Below are 16,635 nucleotides of genomic sequence, written 5' to 3'. Positions count from 1 at the left end.
AATTCCTGTTGATCCAAGATCAATATTTTGTTGTTATCTGCACTATAGATTGTTGTAGCTGTCAAATTTATAATCATAACAATATCCCAAACAGGAAACACAGAATTATCTCTATTCATAAGTTTCTAGAAAATGTATCACTAAAGCACCACACAAAGGTGAAAGTGTTGCTTTTCTTTGACCTGTTAATTTGGTCTCTATCAAAATAGGTCAAACATTCCTACAGGATAATCTTTTCTTTTCTTTTAATTAGAAAAATTTAGAGGAATTGGTGTGTAGTGCACATCATTTTAACAATAGTGCAACCAGCTTTCAGAAATAAAACTATGATAACTTTGCCTCTGATTTTGTCATGGAATAATGTTTTCATTTGACCTATTTTCTTCCAGTATTCCTAATGGTTGCTGTGGGAAATCAAGACAATCCTGAGCTTCTGCTAAGTTGAAATGTGTCCCTGTGGTTATTAATTTTTTTGAAATATAGGGCTAATGTTTTTCAGCACAGAAGCTGGAGAAATAGGGATTACTGGGTATGTGATAAATGCTGAATATGACAGACTGCTGGAAATGTGCTCAATACCATGAGGGGAGAATTTCAAAGGCAAAAATAGGAACTAAGCTCCTTTGAACATTAATTGGTAGATGAGCACCCGTATCCTTGATTAACATAATGAGAGTGGGAAAGAATAAAAAAATAATTTGGTCACTAGAAACCTGTTTCTTACACAGTCTTCAGTACCTCTTGATACTGAGACTAGAGGTTCTAAGGGATCACATAATTTTTCTCTTAATTTTTCCACAGAGGAAAATCATGCACTTGACTCACTTGTCCAGTTAATCACAACAGTCTGGTTTGGAGCTGAAAATTCAGGTTAAACCTGGTGAGTGTAAAACTTGGCTAAGGAAAGTCCCCTGTAATCTCACTGATTTTCCCTTCTCCATGTTGAAGATCATTTTGATTTTACCTGCTTCTGCACTCAGCATCCACACAGCTCTATTCTAATGTTTGGCACAATGTGACAAAGGGAATGCCAGAACTGGGCAGTCTGACTGACACCTCTGTCATCATGTCACTGTGAGTCCTTCACTATGGCCTGTGGTTATTCTACATGAATACATATTTCAGAAGCAATATCTGACCAAGCACTGAGTGTTTTTGCTAAGGGGTTGCAGGGGGGAAGGCTGTTTAGCCTGGAAGGACTCTGATAAGACAAATACTTCAATTTTTGTCTTTTTCTTTGATTCATGGCAGCTTGAGTGTTCTCAGTGAATCTACACATACCCCACTGTGCACCAAGCAGGACACACAAACAGTGTACATGGTCAGCCCCTGCCTGGAAGGTGCTCAAGGACCAAGCTGTGCCTTCATAGGCAGCTCCTGATCAGCTGCTGAAAATCTGGCAAATGCAGAAAGTGTTTAAGAAATGAGTCTTGTCAAGCCCTGCAAAGAGCCAGGGCATTTCTTTGCCTTGCTGCTCTGGAGGCCAGAGAAATGTTTTCAGTGAGGCTGAAGCAGCACTGGGGCCCTTGAGCTGTTTCTCCCAGGGCAGCAGAGGAAGAGGGGCCATGCTGAGACCTTTGGCCAGCACCAGATTGAGGTTCAGCTCCACAAACCCCCAAATGCCATCCCAGCCCCAGCTGTAAGCAGCGACCAGAGCCTCCACTGCTGCCTCTGCACTGGCACACAGGGAGGGAAAAGAGAAGGCTGAAGCCTCACCTTTTTCTACAAATAAAGTGCACTGTAAATGCTCCTGGGAGTTTTTTATGATGGATGAAACATTATCTTTGTGACTGTTACGTGGCATTTTGAGCCCTTCTGTGGAAAGCCTTTTCCATCAGAAATGTTATTCTATTTATTATTTTCCATTTGGTTTGAGGTGCAGTTTATACACAAGTTATCTCTCTCAAGAGAAATAGACATCCATGGCTCACAGTTTGAGCTGAAAAGAGATCATTAACATGGTGACCTTTGTGGAATAATTAGCAAAGGTGATGGGTACCCTTGGCAGCCTGGGGAAAGATTTTACACTGTGCATGAAGGTCCTGAAGGCATTCCTCATGAAGATCATAAAGACCTGTCCCAGTGACACAAGTCATGCTCTGACTGACAGCACAAGATTTAACACTGCTTCTGTGAAGACTGATTTTCGATTTAGATACTTAAAAGAGTCTAGATGTTGGTTAGGGAAGCCTAATGAAAGCAGAAATAAAAGCAGGGTGAAAAAGCAGAGAAACTTATCAGAGGAGATGTGCAGCAGTGTTAGATGGAAGCAGGGCCAGGTGAGAGAGCAGCACACAGTGCAGAGGATGCCACACTGTTCAACACCTGCAGGAACTTCTGTGAGAGACATGGCACAAAAAGTGGGACTTGTTTTGTGTATTAAATCAAAGACAAAAAGATATGTTTGGTAAGAAAAGAAAAGCAGAAGGCCCAGAGAGAATAATGTGTGCGCTTTTTTACTACTCTTTTAGTATCAATACTGAATGACAGCTCTCTGGCTGCTCAAAAAATGTATCTCCAACCAACCAGTGATAAAATTCAGAAGAAAAGTTGAAGCAACAGAGCCATAATTTCCTGTCCCTACAGCAAACTGACTGAGGCAATTACACAGCCTAATGTCTTTCTGACATCCAGCAAACTCCTGTGGATAAATCCTCTCTTTTCCACACTTCAACACTCTTCAGAGTGTCACTCTGTGCACAGAAAAGGTAATGATTTAGACAGCAATTTCCAGAAAACTTTTCACATGCCATTCTGTCAGTAATCTTCATTCCAGGATGAAGAAACATTTCCAATGATTTTGAAGTTTTGGAAGGTCCACAGAGATTCCCAAGACCAATTACAAAATGGAATACCTACTCACTACTTACTACTTTAAACCTCCATTTTCAGCTCAGAGTGATACGATTTAATGCCTCGCATATCTGGGGTGGTTTTTTTTGGTTTTTTTTTTTTTATTTAAGCAATGTGTTGCTAGATTTATAACTTACGGATCCACGTAAGATGGCTGTATCTGGACTTCTTAACTCACAGTCTTTGTCTCAACACTGAATGCCTGTGTAACACACCAACAGGTTCCTATTGACACATCAACATTTCCTGTTAAACCATCCCATGGTGGGAACCTCAAATGTCCTCCCTAAGGTCATAAGTACCTGGGCAAAAATTTCCATGTAATAGCTCCTCACTCACTGCACAACATTTCTTTACAACTCTCTTGTTACATCCTCTTTCCCAACACTTCTTCCAGGGTGACAATTGGATGTTGGATCTCTCCTGCTGTATTTATGAGCCAGCTCATCCTACTCCCTCCTTTTCCCTCTCTCTCAGCACCAATCTTTTCTCAAGGTTTTTGCATCATGACCTTTTTGGAGATAGTGTTTCTGGCTGCCCTGAGCACAGAGCAAATAGCTCAGGGGCTGAGCACCTCCCTGCTGGTTCCCATTCAGAACAGAGAGATCCCGGCTGAGCGGCCAACCCTAGGCAAGCCCTGCAAAAGTGATGAATACCTGTTTTCCCCCAGGCTTTCCCTGAGAAATTTAGCCATGTTTTGGCAACTAGGCTACTATCTGGAAAGTCTCCTGAATGCATAAATGATCCTGGGGTTTACTAGTGCTAATGCTCAAGTCCATTCTCTCCCTGTATGTGCTTGACAGTGGAATTTCTTCTTGGCAGTCATGGCTGCTGTGTGTGTGACAGGCTCAGCTCACACAGAGCTCTGCTTTGGTAGCACCAGCACAGCTGCACAGGCTGGGAGCTAGGGCTGGGCAGCCTGGAGAGGACAAGGCTCCTCCTGAGAGACATTAGAGCCCCTTTCAGTACCTTAAAGGGATACAAGAGAGAAAAAGAGAAGCTTTTTACAAGGACTGCACGACAAGGGGAGATGGCTTTAAATGGAAAGAGGTTTAGATTAGATGTTAGGAAGAAATTATTTCAATGAGGGGAACGAGGCACTGGAACAGGTTGCCCCAAAAAGTAATGGAAGCTCCATCCTTGGAAAAGTCCAGAGCCTATTTTGGTGGCTGTTGTAGTGTGTTGTTAAGTTTCTTGCGTTATTCCCCCAATTTATGTATTGTTTCCCCCTATTATGTGTAAAATGGTTTTGTCCCCCCCCCCAGTTTTTCCCGCCACAGCCCTGATGTCCATTAGGTTACCATGGTAACCCCTGTGTCTGTCACCCAAGTTATATAATTTCTCCTGCCCCTTTTTCCCTTTTTAGTAAATCTTTTCTCCTCCCTGGGCTCAGTCAATCACCCCCCACTCCTCCTGGTTTTCCAGAACTTTCGTTTCTCTGGAGGTGGTGGTTGGCTGGGGTCCCGGGACCCCTCCCATACCTTTTGATTATTGGTTTCCATGGAGTGTCAGTTCTGTGAACTTCATCCCCTCACCTTTCCTGATTGGTTCCACCTGTACACACCCCCCCTCCTTTATAATCCTGTTTCACCCCCCCCCCCCCCCCATTAGGGGCCACTTTCCCGGTTGGTTCCTCCACGTTGGATTTCTCTACACCTTCAATAAACCGACGTTTAACCCCCGGTGAAGTGGTCAGCTCCGTTCCTCGCCAATACCAGCGGTGTAAGCCAGTCCGCAGCCAGCGCAGCCCGAGGCCATCAGACGCCGAGGGGTCCTGGCCAGGAATTGCAGAGGGGCGTCGGCCTTTCGCCCTCAGCTAGCCGGACTTCGAACTTTGGGCCACGTACGCCCCCCCCCCCCCCCCCTCCCCCCGCAGGTGGCACTGTGAGCAGCCTGGCCTCGGGAAGGTATTCCAGACCATGGCAGAGAGGTTGGATCAGATGCCCCTTAAAGGTCCTTTCCAACCCAAATCATACCAGGATCAAGCCAGAAGAGGGGCAGGGGCTGCAGCAGGAGGGAACCTGCCCTTCTCTGCCTGGGGCACAGAAACCTGGTTTTGCTCAAAAGGCATTTCCATCCTCTGAGCCTCCCAAACACAGCTGGAGCTCCTCACCTCCTGCCCAGGCAAGGGGATCAAATGGCCACACAAAATCCTTCTATATCAGGAAGAAAAAAACCAACAAGCCTGAAGACCTTGAAGGCCTGCCGGGACATTAGTAGGTGTCAAAGAGATCTTTCTGATCTTGTCTTTGACAGGTTGCTATTTTCTACATTTCTCAAGAAACTAAAACCTAGATAATTATTTGTGTCTCTTTACAAGTTCTTAAAATGCCAGACAAGGGAATTCTTTTGCAGATTTTCCTACGGTGTGGAATTTAAAGCTGAGTGTGGTAAAACAATGACACCTTGTGGCACAGAAGAGCAATCAAACCCTCACAGCCACAGGTTAAGATAAAGCATTGCCAAGAAATAGATTACATTTCACAGAACTACTTAGAATTATTGATGAGCTAAGTTTTCAGCTACAAGTTTTTGCTTACACGCTTAATCTAAAATTTTTCTTCATGTTCACAACATTTCAAAGCATCCTTCAAAAGATGGGAATAATTTAGACACTCCTATTCGAGAACATAGCAAATTTCCAAAAAATTTCTGTATATATCCTTGCAGAAATTTTTTTTTTTTTTCACGTATCTAACATGATCATGTTATTAAAGAAAACTCGGAGTACTTGGTCACCTTTTAAATGCCACTAACTTTACTTCAGGCAATCAGGAGATTTAAGATGCACTGGCTGGCAGGAGAAATGTTGTGAAGAATTACTAACAGGAATGATGTGAGGAAATTTCATTTCCTTTCGGGAAGGGAAACGGAATCTTGCGATTTCAATGGGGACCAATAGGAGAATCTTTGGTGCATGTCCCTGCACTTGATGGCATGGCATGCCTTTCCATGGCTCTGACTTTGCGAAAATTTTTTTTTTCTTTTTTTGCCTATCCATAGCATGTCCCTCATATCTTTCCCTCCAAGCTGAGTCTTCTTCCTTGACTTTTCCCCCTGCTTTTGCAGCATCTGCCAACTTCGTTTTGGCCTGTTTTGGTCCTTTGCACTGCGCTGGATAGGTTCCCCGTCCATTCCCTTGTAGTCGCAGAATTTCCAAATTTTTTTTTTTTTTTCCTCCAATTGCAGTTCCTTTGATGGGATCCCCATTCCAGAGCGTTTGTAAGTCCTTCTTTTCTGTTTTGGCCTTCAGCGGGGATCAGTTTGGACAAGCTTTGGTGCATGTCCCTGCACTTGATGGCATATGGCCTGCCTTTGTATGGGCTTGACTCTGGGAATTGTTTTTTTCTTTTATTTTTTTAAAATATCCATGCCATGTCCCTCCTATCTTCCCCTCCAAATTGTGTCTTCTTCCTCGACATTTTCCCCTGCTTTTGCAACTTCTGTGAGCTGTGTTTGTTCATGTTTTCGTCCATTGCACTGCAACTCACTTCCTCAGAGACCATTTTTTGAAGACACTAAATCTGCCGATTTTCTGGGTTTTTTTCAATTGCATTTCATTTGATCCTATCTCCTTTCCTGAGGGTTTGAAAGCCTTTCTTTTCGGGGTCGCAAGATTCCGTTTCCCTTCCCGAAAGGAAAGGAAATTTCATTTCCTTTCGGGAAGGGAAACGGAATCTTGCGATTTCAATGGGGACCAATAGGGGAAATCTTTGGTGTCTCTATCGCCCTTGATGGCCTGCTTGATAAATCAGCACATCCCTGCAGCTGTCCAGATTTTTGGAGGGAACTCTTGCGGTGCTCGGAAAGCTTCAAGTGTAGCCTGAAGTGTCTGGCCGCTGAACTTTGATCCCTCGAGGGATTTTCCACCTGTCTATTAGGACGTGGGAGTCACACAAGTGTGAATGGTGCATGAATTATATAATCACAGGGTTTATATACATTTTAGAGATTTGGAACAGGGTTGTTATGGAGAGAAGATGAAGGTATCGTAGTCTGTCTCATACTTTTTCTTGTTCATCCATCTTCTGTGGTGATTTTGGCACTTTTGGATTAGTTTATAGTAAAGGTCTCCTTGCTAACATGGGTGAATGGTATTGGAAAATAAAGGTAATTATATTGTATGTAGTTTTTAGTATAACGAGATATGACCGCCCCATGGGTGGTCATAGTGCCCTTAACTGCCTTGTTGGTCAGACCTCGGCTGGGCAGAGAGAACACTTTAGTGATAAGAAATAATAAGCAGTCTGAAGACTGAAATCTGAGGAGTCCTGAGTCATCTTTTGCAACCGCGGACTGCCCGAGAATCATCCTACAAGGGTCCAGACAGAGACACACAGCCAAAACCGGACAATCAGGACCTCGCTGCTCCTTTATTTTGTATTCCCAGTGCCCTTTCTCCCTGAGAAGTTTGTTGATTTCATCGTTCAGGTCCCGAATTAGGAATTCACCCAATCCAGAATTTTGGATCTGTGCCACTTCCTTAGAGATCTCCCCAGTGATCTGTCTCCTCCATTTCTCAGCTTTGGGCAGCTCATTACGCTCTGATGCAAGGAAAGGCCTTCGCTCCTTGACTTTTCCTTCTTTAAGCTGGGCTCGCTGAAATCTTGCCAAGGCTGTCATGGCCTTCTCTGCATTGCGAACCATGTTCCTGCCGTGCCCCTCAGTCCCACCAAACACGGCAGGCACACAGCAGCTCCAAGCCCTAGAACTGAACCTGGCCCCACTTTCCTGTGGCTCACTCTTCTCCCAAGATTATTTGCAGCAATTAATTTTAAGTTCTTAAGTCCTATAACCTTGAATTTTATCTGCAGCAGTTTAGAAATAATTAGCTCACAAAAAAAAAAAAAAAATTACTGCTGAAACAGATAAAGTAAGAATACAACCTGATACCCTGTGGGTCAGGGTGGTGGTAGCAGTCCAAATAAATGGTGGCTGCAGTCCTCCTGGAGTGACAGGTGTGGTTCTGTTGAAGCAGGGATCCTGTAGAAAGGTGTAGTTTTCCTCTGAAGGTCCAGTGGTGGTATAGATGGGCCTGGTCTTCCTCTGGGAATCCAGTGGAAAAGGCTGCCTCTGATGTTCTGAATCTCAGTTTATATCCAGGTAGGAATGCTTGGCTCCTCCCCCTGGATGGAGCATCTCACAATGGGATGAGGTAATTTTATCACTCGTGCAGAAAGACTCAATGGGCCATTAAGAGAAGAGATCTCCTGGAGGGAGAGATCATGGGAGGGTCATGGAAGAGATAAAGAACACTGCCCCACCTGGTTTTAACAGATGGTGATAGAATACATCTGGTTACATCTTGCATTGCAATCTAAAACAGCTAAATATTGCTTTTTTACATTGTAAGATATATAGTTGTTTTCTTTTAAAGGATGACTGACTAAAACAGCTGTGATGAAACACTGACAAACACCTGTTTGTGCATAAAGACAGTGTGTTCACCCTTGATTTTGTCAAAGATTCAACTGCTCATTACAATCTCTGCTGTTTTATCTTCCATAAATGGAAGAGTCTGTTATGATTCTACATTATGCCTGTTACTAATTGTAAGCTGTTTTAATGTCTTCCTTTGTTTCAATTTACTGCCATAGATACATGACTGTTTAGAAATGTGTAATCTCAAATTCCTGAGATGGTCACTGCTGATATATCGATTACATGATGTGAATTTACTGATTTTGTTATAGGCATTATTCATAAGATGTTATTACTGTATTTATAGCCAGCTTCTTAATATGCTTTAACATCTCTTTGTGTAGTTATCTAAGAGACACATGTCATTTCAGCATCCTTCTTTTTTGTTCTCTAGCTGCTTAGGTATCTCTTGGACCAGGTTAGATCTCTGGCTAGTCCCTCACTGGCTCTATGGTTTGACCCAATGCTGTCTCATAATTTTTTTTCAGACTTCCAAGAAAAGATATCTGAGCTTCGTTGAAAGCTTCCTCTGAACTGCTAATCTGGTGGTTTTCCCCAGTTATTATTACAGAAGCATTCCAGCAGTTTGCTGTGTTTGAAGCATCTCTATCCTGAAGGAAACTTTGGAGGGATCCAGGTACTAGATGGTTTGATTAGTCTTTAAACCCAAGGACTTTACTCATAACTGCTATTCTTAGGAGCCCTGTTTTAAAATGTGTTTAGGGAACTCCCTCCCAGTTGCAGCCTGGGCAGTGGCCAGGCTTTGGCTCTACCTGGATGGAGAATCTGCCAATAAACCCAGGTGTTATCTGCATCAAAACCGGATTCAGATCACTTGGCAATCTGACCCTTTATATATGACAGCTGAACCTAATTTCAGAGTTAGCTTGTGAATTATTATCTGGAAATAATTATCCAAGCCCTCATTAAATCGAGGTTTGTCAGCTGTTTGCAGACTCTGGGATGATGTTACAGTATTTCAGAGATTCCTAATTACCTAATTTCAAATGTGTTATTTGAAATATTCTTAATTGTTGTACCTGACTTATCCCTGATTGCTGTCAGTTTCTTGTTCATTACATGTATTGTTTTGCCTTTATGTTTCTTCATTTTCATAACCAAAGACATGTATCTCATTTTAAGAAAATGAAAAGAAGGGGAAATTAGTGCCTTAAGAACATCCAAGTAATGTAATATGTACATTAGAAATTTAGGCAACAAATCATTTTGAGTAATGCAATATTTGCATTAGAAATTTGGAAGAAAGATCATCAAATCTAAATCCCAATTGGGTGTGGTACAGCAAAGCCTAATTGATTCATTGGCTTGAAGAGAGGGTGTGCTTATGCTTTAGCATCAGCAGGTTCAAAGCAGTCACCTGCTCATTCAATCAATCACTGATTGCCTCCAAGAAAATGAAGCCCAGTGCAAAGAGAAGTAACCTATTCACTATGCAGCCTTTGTGGCCAGAACAGGAACAGAAGTAGGACTGCCAAGACATAACTGTGTCTGCAAACTACAGGGGCAATTTGCCAACAAAAGCCTTATGTCATCATCATGGTATAGTGTTCCTACTAACTTTCTTCCGGGAAGGCTCCTTATTCCCTGTTCCAGGATCCAGGAGGACATCCAGTGATGTCAAAGATCAGCATTTCCAGCTAATGAACTTTCTCCTGAGTCTCAACTATGTGGACTTCAAAGCAATGGTCATTTATTTCCATTTCCCTAGGAGACATTGGGCATTATTCTTTTAGTTTTCTCATGCTGTGAAACCCTGTGTCAATGACATGATAGAATTTGATAAGTTTTGTTGATTGTAATCTTTTACATATCATATCTCATAACTAATAGATAACCAGTGATAACCTTAAGGAGATAAAACCCTCACAAGAGTGAGCTGTTTTAACATCAGAACATATGAGCCTTTTTTAAGTTAATGAAAAGGGTGAGATGTTGTAGACAGGTAGAATAATTAGGAAAGAAAGACCTTATGAAATCAGGCCTTTCTCTGCTAAAATTGCCAAAGCTGGCATATCATTTCTTCTAAGTGCAGCTTACAATAAATTTGCAAGTTCCCTTGTGGAGCTATTTTGAGAATTAGAAATTGTTTAACACAACAATTCTGAGAGTGAAAAACAAATGCACCTGTGTAAATAATAAGATTTGTCTCATGAGACCCCACAAAGGAAAACTGTAAACATATCTAGAGGTAGAAAGTTTGATAAATATTTACAATAGCCCTTTCTGAACAATGAACTGAATTTCACTGTATTGCCAACCAGTTAGGTTTAACACATTGCCTTCTGATATTTCCTACAAATATGAGCTTTGTGAATGAAGAATTGGCTTTCTGCATTGAGAAAATGGAGTCTTGGCTGATTTATTCCAACACTCAAGTAACTGCCTTTCCTTGCAAATTTGTCATTGTGCATCCTGGATCAAATCACTTCCTGGGAGTCTCAGGTTTCTTTTTTATTCATCACTTCTGTTTTCTCTTTCTTTGCTCTCTTTTTTCTCATCTAAATGCAATTTTTTAAGGTTTTCTCTCATCATACCTCCTAATTCCTGTGATCTGAACCCATAAGGTTTTTTCCCCAATTTCATTCTACATTCCCACTTTCTCTCTTTGGTCTCTGCCTCCAATTCCTGAGGCAGGTGTTGACACAAGCCCTGTGCTGTACATTTCACCACACATGGGGCAGCCCCACTCAGCTCTCCAGGGCTGTTTTCAGCAAACACTGGCCTCTTCTGATCTCTTTGTGACTTACAATCTTGTCATTTCCTCTGCTTCTTTCCCACTTGTCCCTAGCCAACAGTACTGCATAATTTTATATGGCCACCCGTCCTTCCAGTTCAATGACATTTTTTTCATCCTAAAATACCTTCTTTCTATTCCCTTTCCTTTCTTCTATGAACATAATTGTTGGTTTTCCCTGAAGCCATGACTTCTAAGTCTTCCTAGACAAATGACTTTTGCAACTCCGTTGACCACAGCTCTGGATCCTTTCACCTCTTTTACCTGACATCACACTTTTTCCTATTTCCCTCTTCATGATTTTTCTTGGTAAAATAACCGTTGATCATGTCAAATTAAAATTACATTTTAACCTTTTGATTACATTACATTTTACCTTTTCATGCCCTCATTCTTCTTGTAAAATTTTGCACTTCCTTTTAAATTCAATGTCCTCTGATTGTCTCCATGTCTTCATGTCTCCAGTATATTTTCTTTTGCATTTCTCATGAATTCTTTTAATTCTTTTTTATCTTTACCTTCACAGTGCAAAGATGTTTTTTTCTATTCTGCCTAAACAACAATATAAAAAGTCCTTTGATTCTACTTGGTTTCACAATGGCTACATTTTCAGTTGTCCTTTTCCCTTTAGTTTATTCCACATGTCAAATACAAATCTGTTGCTTGTCCATCCACAGTCACAGATGGCTCTTGTCCAAGTTCTCAGCTTCTGCATTCTCAAGCACTACAGCATCCTTGACTAATTCAGTCCTGCCTTCCCCACCCTTCTACAGAAATAGTTTTACTAGTTCCTCATTTTGAGCACATCATTCTTCTCTCTTAATTCCTCCCCTACAATCTTGCCATCATATCATCAAACATGAATAAAAATGAAGTGTTATATCTCCTTACAGCCTTACCTTATTCCATCTATCAAAAGCAAGACAAATAAATAAATAATAGCAATAACAAATCATGCATGGAAACACACTACCTCCAAGCTTGTGAGATTGGAATGTCTCATTGTGAAAACATCAATCGAATTTGGTACATCTAACAGAAAGCTTCTCTCCCAGTCACATCACTGAAATTACTGTTCATATATTTTGGATAAATTTTCCTTCTTTGTATTAAAGGCTTGCATCTGGTACGTTACTTAAACTGACTAATACTGTGTTTAATGACTCCACTGAGGTCATGACTTGCAAAGAAAAGTGCCATTTAATTGGAGCCAAGATGATACAACTTGCCTATAACAAAACTTGGCTTTTAAATATTATTTTTAAATTTGTATTTGAAAGATCATACTTTTTTCCTCCTCTTTTACTTTACTGTTTTTTTTAAATATGTTAATCACATCTAACAGTCAAGGATCAGAGGCTGTGTGACTTCATTAGATAAAAATACAATTAATGGAATTTTCTCATATGCTGTTGTTCATGTGAGCAGAATAAGGAAACAGGCCACTGATGAACTTCATTTCACAGTACATGACAACTGGCATGCAAACAAAATGCAATCTCAAACTGGTTTATCTTCTTACTACTGCCTTTGATCTTCAATTGCATATTTCTATACATCAATGGTTCAATAACCTTTATAGTGCATGCAATGGCAGCTGACATCAGATTAATTTATCATTACATAATTAGAAATATGATGAAATAATTAGTAAATAATCATGTTCCTGACTGAAAGGCAATGTGTTCTTTTAAAAAGGGATGAATCTAGTATTTTAATAATTTCAAATTGATTTAATGAATGGGATTCTATCAGACACCATTGTGCTTTGCTCTAGTCTTCAAAAGTACACTTATTAATAGACCTTCTGTTTTCTACATGAGTGCTCTGGACTCTGTGTTCAGTCTGGATTTTTTTATTTTTTTTTTGCAATAGGTCATAGGCTAAAATAAATAAAAAACTCTGCTTGTTTGAAAAAGCTTATGTTGTTGTAATATATTCATTTTAATAGTATTTGCAATGACTAAACCTCTAGCTTCTTATCTAAGTTTAGCTGGTCAAGGCCTGAACTAAAAGTAGGATGAAGGGGAAAAAAGCTACCTTAGATCTGCTCTGTACATCACCATTGATTCAGTTGTGTAACATCCCTGTGACATCCTTATGCCAAAGGAGAGCACATTGCAAGTCACCTGCACCAAAGGGATGCATCCAAAGGACAAAGTAACAGAAGAACAAAATAGCAAGACCAAAGGAAAGGAAATCAAATTAAGAGCTCGCAGATCAGAGTCACTAAGATAAGACGATAAACAAATTGTATACAAACAGCTGGTAGCCTCATTGAAGATAAAACTGTAAATTTGATACTATGGGTTTGAAGAACATAATTTGAAGCAAAAATTAGTTCTGTGAATTAAAAATAATTAACTAGTTCTTTTTTCTACTAATATTCCCTTCTACCACTGTACCCAATCCAAATGTCACATCTGCCTATAATGAACTGTGAATATTTATATAAAATTGAATGTCTTAATAGCAATTTGAGTTGCACACTTTTATGGCTTTGAATGTATACTTTAGTCAAGCACTGGTCTTCTGAAGTGACACTTTGGCTGGCTTTTGCTAAATAGGTCACCTAAACCCTGAGATTAATTGATTTAAAATGCTGTCACTGAAAACCTCTAACCTCTCTTTCTTAAAATTGGTGAGCCTACCTTCAGTAAGATCTTTCTTTTTTTCTTTTGATATGGTTTCTATGTAGAAATGCATAGGAATATGTCACCTGTGTTAAAATGGCACTGATCAGATTATTACTGGTTGGTTTCTATCCTGTTCCATCTCCACCCTCCAAACAGGATCCATTTTCAGTCAAGGGAGCTTGTGCATAAAGATGAACATTAGACAACTGCATCAATGAAAATAACAAAGTCAGTCATCATACAAACTATGATAATATTCTCATAGTCTAGCTCTGGTTACAGAAAAATTAGTTTGTAAAAAAATCCACTAGAAGGCCTGACTGTAATTCCTGTCTTTCCCATTCCCATTGCTTGTTCTTAAGAAAGGTTTCCTATCCCATTTTGTGTTTAGCAAGCAAAGTTCAGTAAAGGAGGGAAATAGAGCTGAGACAGCCAGTGTGGAGTCTGGAGGAAGGTTGTGGAGTTGCTGATGGTCCAGGAGCAGCATCAGCAGCTGCTGCAGCCCCCAGGCCCCACTGTCACCCCCAGGACAGGGGTGGAGGCTGAAACACTGTGTCCAGTAGAGCTGGTGGGCACTGCTGTGGCCAGAGGCCCCTGGAGTGTCCTGCCCAGGTGTGGCTGCAAAGGGAAGGAACAAAACCCCATGTGGGACCCTACAACTCTTTATGATTGTAAAATGCCATGGGTGGAGCTGGGAAGATTGCTCTTTACAGTCCAGAGACACTAATTCCATGCAGGGAGTGGCTGGAAATGCTGCCATCCCTCAGGCTTGTCTTCCCTGGGGAGGTTGTGAAACCTCTTTCCTCAGCTGCCCAACATCTCCCAGTGTGTTTCACAAACTCAGCTCTGCAAGGGCTTCCTCCATCTTCACAGGAGTCCCTCGCTTCTCTCTCAGGAACTCAGGCCATCATCAGCCTCTGTCTCCCCATCTCCCTTTGTCAGTGGTTCCTTCCAGATGTTCAGGATCGCACTCTGCCATCAGACTGGTTGTTCTGACTGTTAGGGGAGCCAGGATCATCTTCTGTGAGCGGGGATTATAGGGGACAAGAGAGCTGTGTTAGAGAGCACAGCTTGCAAAACCACCAAATGCAGGGTTGCATGGCAGGAGGGAAATGCTGGGGCAGTCCTGGAGGTTTTGACGTGGCAGAAATGCAGGAACCCTCAGTGACTGGCTGTGTGGAAAGCTAAAACTGGAGCATCACATTGTGAAGGACAGCAGCACAGAGTTCAGTAATAACCAGATTTTAACAAAATGAGGCACTGTTAATACTGCTAGAGGGGATTTCCACTTCAAGCAAGGTAGTTCATTCGACACTTGCCCTGAAAGAGATGTAAGAAGGTCTGAGAATGAGCCTCGGGAGCATTGTTCCCTTCAGCCCTTAGAAAACCTGCCTAATGTTCTGAAAAGCCATCTTAATCCTGTCAGCAGAAATGCCTGAGAGGCAGCAAACCAGCTCTTCCCAGTGCAGCAGAAGCAGAAATAATGCTGTAGGTGCACAGAATAATTCTGGTTTGACCTAAACTTCTGTTCCTTTACATGTTAGTCATATTCTGCTACATATTTCTAAACTGCAAATGCCCTTCAAAGACAGTGATGGTTTTATCCAGCACAACACAGATTGGTGAGTAGGTCTCAGTCCATGTTAGCTGGTATGGCCCCCCCAGCTAGAGACCAGCCCTGTCAATTTGGATGCCAATACATTGATTTTGGCTGCTGTTGTGCTCACACTCTTATTGTCGTTATATTGTTGTCATTACATTGCAAGAGTTATATTATCATTATATTGCAAAGGTTCTATATTGCTAGAGTTTCATACCTCCTTGATGTGTCTCATAGGCATCTCCTCTAAGCACAGACTCTTCCTTGTCCTCACAGTAGCCAACTAACTCCAGCTTCCTTTCAACCAGCCAATCCAATCTTTTATAACACTCTTCTTATTGGCTACATCTGCAGCCTGTTAAAGTCAGGCCTGCTCCTAATCTTCAATAATTAACCCAGCTGCAACTCTTTAGGGGGTAAGATTACTTTCTATAATACCTTTACTTACTTATATTCTATCCCCCTACAGCACTCTATGTAATTAATGCAGATAGAGAAATTCGTGTCCCTTGTGAGCACTGTCCATAGCCACTGTGTGAGTCTGTCAGAGAGGGGGTTGCTGAGAGCAGAGAGGTGCCAAGCAGACACACACCAGCTGTGCTGGACACACAAGTTGCATTTAATGAGGTGTGTGGCAAGTCAGTAACTTCTCCAGTTACCAAAAGGGTAGCAGTCCTTTCATGTGTCAGTATTGGTTTAAAGAATGCAGTGAGATGTCACTGCAACATGGTGATTGATCTCCCTAAATTGATAATTATCCCTCCTGAATCTGGGAGAACAAGGGATGTCTCCCAGCCCGTACTGTCCATAGCAGCAAGGTAAGTTACAGCAAGTCTGATAATCAAGGCAGCAAAACCTGCAGTCCCTTTTACCCCCTCCTGCCCAAACCATTTATACTGGCAGCTGGTTACATCCCAGCAGGTCCTATCTCAGGGAGAAACCTGTGGTAGGAGGAAGATCAGGGAAGGGATAGTCCTAAATAAATCCCCACTGTTTCAATTTTTAAAAGGACAGTAGAAGGGGAATGAGAAGAACCTTGGGGTGCTGGGAGGTCCCAGCTCCCCCAAGGTGAAATACCAGCAGTGTGCCTGGCTGGAGTCAGCACTGTAGAACTTCATTTATTTCAGTTTTAGATGCTTGGCTTTTTGCCTTCATCTGAACCTAACAATCAGAGCATGAAATGCTCACTTTCACATTCAGCACAAAGCCCAGTCTTCACTTTATATCCATTTTTCTTCCCTCCAGTGTTTCTTGGTACAGACAAGAAATAAGGCCAGCAAAGGGGTTAAAATCAAAGGCAGGACCTACAGGTTCCAGCAGATTTGACAAAGGCCTTTACCTCTCTTTTCTCCCTCTGCCAAGGGCTTTTC

The sequence above is a fragment of the Zonotrichia albicollis genome, chromosome 2, assembly GCF_047830755.1.
Source record: "Zonotrichia albicollis isolate bZonAlb1 chromosome 2, bZonAlb1.hap1, whole genome shotgun sequence".
In the NCBI taxonomy this organism is placed as follows: domain Eukaryota; kingdom Metazoa; phylum Chordata; class Aves; order Passeriformes; family Passerellidae; genus Zonotrichia; species Zonotrichia albicollis.
The sequence above is the reverse complement of the archived record's forward strand: the minus strand, read 5'-3'. Positions refer to the sequence as shown.